Consider the following 3979-nt stretch of genomic DNA (forward strand, 5'->3'; position numbering starts at 1 on the left):
AGCAATAGAAAGCCCGCCCCGCAAGACGATCAAGCATTTCGTCAAGGAATGACAATGGGAAATGTTCTTTTCTAGTCACCTTGTTCAGCTTTCGGTAATCCATACAAACTCTCCACCCGGTGACCGTTCTAGTAGGAATGAGCTCATTGTTATCATTGGTCACCACGTTCATACCACCCTTCTTCGGCACACATTGCACCGGAGAAGTCCACGAACTGTCAGAAATAGGATAAACTACCCAGCATCTAGCCACTTGATAACCTCTTTCTTCACCACCTCTTGCATCGCCTCATTTAGTCTTCTTTGATGCTCCAAGGAAGGTTTTGCATCCTCCTCCAAGATGATTTTGTGCATGCAAAATGCGGGGCTTATTCCCCGAATATCAGCTAAAGTCTATCCGATTTCCCTTTTCCGCTTTTGAAGAACCGCCAAGGTGGCCTCAACCTGCATGTTAGTAAGGCAAGAAGAAAGAATAACAGGTAAAGTAGAATTTGAACCCAAGAATTCATACCTGAGGTGTGGAGGAAGTGGCTTCAACTCCAACACTGGTAGCTCCTCAATCGATGGCTTTGTTGGTGGAGTTTTGCAGTTTTCAAGATCCAAAGATAGCCTCCTAGGCTCAGATGAATATGAACCCATACCATGCAATGCATTCACGCACTCCACGCTACTAGCATCATCATTGACATTCATATTAAGAAGCACGGCCTCAAGGTAATCTTCAACATGGATCATGGAACTTGTGTTATCCACTATCACAACTGTGACAATGTCCACAAATAAACACACCTCCGTGCTATTGGGTTGTCTCATTGATTTGCAAACATGGAATACCACCTTCTCATCCCTCACTTGGAAAGTCAGCTCGCCCGCTTCAACATCAACCAATGCCTTCCCCGTAGCTAGGAAAGGTCTACCAAGAATAATCGGCAATTCAAAGTCTACCTCATAATCCAATATGACAAAGTCGGCCAACAATATAAACTTATCCACCCGAACAAGTACATCATCAATTATGCCCAAAGGTCACTTCATCGATCGATCCACCATTTGAAGCCTCATTGAGGTAGGTCGAGGTTGTCCAATTCCCAAAGTCTTGAAGACCGAGTACGTGTCACGCCCCAAAACCGAGGGGCGCGATCGATGCTCGACCGGGGAGCCCCAGCCAAGCGGACCTGGGTGCCTTTCCTATTCCACGTGTTATCCCGAGATTCCATTTCCCATTAACCAAGTGAAATAGCCATTTATAAATTCAAACACATTCTTACGAGATTTACATAGCGTGGTTTACAAGTTATACTGCCTAAAATACATAAGTACATAACTCACATTTCCTGTCTATGGAGCCTCTAGGGATACAAAAGAGTGATACAATACTTTCCAGTAACAAGGCTCCGGCTACACCTTACACCAAAAACCAAAACAAGTCTCCAAAATAAAAAGCGGCATGAGCCACGCAAGGCCCCGGGAGGAAAAGGGCTCACCAATACTTCTGGCGGAAAGTGAAGGGGATCTACGGTCGGTGGACTGGAGTACCTGCTATGGATCCATCTACAATCATAACACGAATGTAGCGCCCCCGGCAAAAGGGACGTCAGTACATTTTAATTGTACTGGTATGTATGAACTAACTTGCCCTAAGTAAACTCAAACCATACACAAGTAACAAGTAGTCATGGAACCAACAATCAAATACACATGAAAGAAAACTATCAAGCCAAACAAGTTACAATCTCTCCATTTCCCCTTCAACATTTTCACATCAATGATTTCACAACTTTCTCATATTTTCATTTCAATAGTAATTTTGATCACTTTTCCACCCTTATTACCTCGGCCACCCTTATCACCACAACCCACACCTTATTACTTCGTGTTGCGGCATACAACCTGATCCCACCGAACAATCACAATTCACAAACAAAACAACAACAACAATTCACAAAGAACAACAACAACAATTCTTAAAGAATTTCTATAGCCATCAATACTATTTCCATCATATTCAACAACTCATATGCATTTTATGTCACCGCGATAATTGCCAATACAAGCCATAATGTTCTTACCACAGTTGTTCCAACTGCATCATTTACGATTTCCTTCCATCATTTGTTTCTCAACTCTTACCACATAACACATTCACAATCACACATTTGGTTTATTGCCAATTACGTACACCATTATATCGGGAGACTTAACCACGATCAATCAAATCATACCAATCACAAGAATTCCACAAATAATCCACGTAGATATCACATACCAAATATTCGTACACCAAACAAAGTGACTTTACAAAGGTCAAAGTTAGTCATACATACCTTTCTTGATCTTTCCTTTAATTACTACGATATTCCGGAAATTCTAGCAACTTCAATCTATTTTTAGACATAACAAAATTTGAACACAAATTAGGAAGATATTCATAATTCTAGCTCATTTGAGAATTTTATCAATTACTAGTTGTGCATCTTGATTTCAAATCTCTTTTACAAGATTCCCTTCATTTCTCAACCCAATCTTTACTTGTTTATATTCAACAATCTTCCCACAAATCTAATTTATCCATGCATGAATAATGAATACTCTCACATCCAAAAATCATCTTACTAATTACCCATTTCTAGTTAGATTTCAAAGTTGAAGAATTGGGAAAAAGAAATTCTTACCTCTTTGAAGCCTTAGCAACCCTTTGATGCGATTTCAAGGTGTGATTCAAGGAAGAGTAGTGAAATCTTTAGTTTTCCCCTTTCCTCTCTCTAGAGTCGCTCTCCCTTCACTCTAGAATACTAGAAATTTCCCCAAAAATAAACCTCAATCGAGTTATATGAAATGGGGTTCGGGTCTTAAAAACCCATTTTTTGTACTGCTGCGCCGCGTAGGGCGCCGCGGGGCACGGGGCGTCTGTGCAAAATGTGTCTGGAAATGAAATTTCGGACCATACTGGAATTACTACTGGCGCGGCGCACCGGGCGCCGCATGGGGCGCCGCGGTAGTTCAAATTTCTGTGCTGCTTTGGTAATTTGGTCATAACTTTGTGTAGGAATGTCCGAATGACGAACGGTTTGAAGTGTTGGAAACTAGACTCAAAGACCTTTTATTTGATAGGCTGTGCATCACACAAATCCTTATATAACTGGATATATAACTGTCCAAAGTGAGGTCATATACGCACTCATTTGCAACTTTCGTCTATTATGAAATTTTATAACTTGGCTTAGACTTAGGTCTCTCCTTAGACCCCAATTCACTTATAATATGACTTATACACTTATTAATATATCCAATTGATATCCATAATATCCTTAATCCTCATTTGTATGTAAGATAAAATATTTAGCCTACCTTGGCACCACGAAGTCTTAAATTACTAAGCAAAATTTTCTGGGGCTTTACATTCTCCCCCGCTTAAGATCATTCGTCCTTGAATGAGGATCAAGTTTTATTCATTAGTCATGCTTATGTAACTTCTGCTTTTCACATTATGAAATATATCATCAGCCCTGAATTTGGCTATTTTCTTAAATTTCCGAAAATTTCGCCAGAGTTTCCTTTGTAACTAGGACTATCCGCCTGTCAGAGGGCCCCAGATACATATCCTAACAGCATATACATGTTCCATAGACATAACATAACTTGTTCAACACCAACCATGGCCGCATAGGCAACATACATAATCAAAATGGAATAGTTTAACATAGATCAAATCAAAAGATAAGAGTTTATAGGAACCAAATGCATGAAAGCTATTATATAACTATTCAAACAAATGTGGGTACTTCTTTCTCATTTCTTCCTCGGCTTCCCAAGTGGCTTCCTCAACTTGCTGGTTCTGCCATAATACTTTCACAGATGCAATTTCCTTATTTCTCAGTTTTCAAACTTGCCTATCAAGAATGGCAACTGGGACTTCTTCATATGATAGCTCTTCATTCACCTCAATAGTCTCGACTGGCACGATGGTGGACGGATCCCC

The sequence above is a fragment of the Nicotiana tabacum genome, chromosome 20, assembly GCF_000715075.1.
Source record: "Nicotiana tabacum cultivar K326 chromosome 20, ASM71507v2, whole genome shotgun sequence".
Classification (NCBI taxonomy): Eukaryota; Viridiplantae; Streptophyta; class Magnoliopsida; order Solanales; family Solanaceae; genus Nicotiana; species Nicotiana tabacum.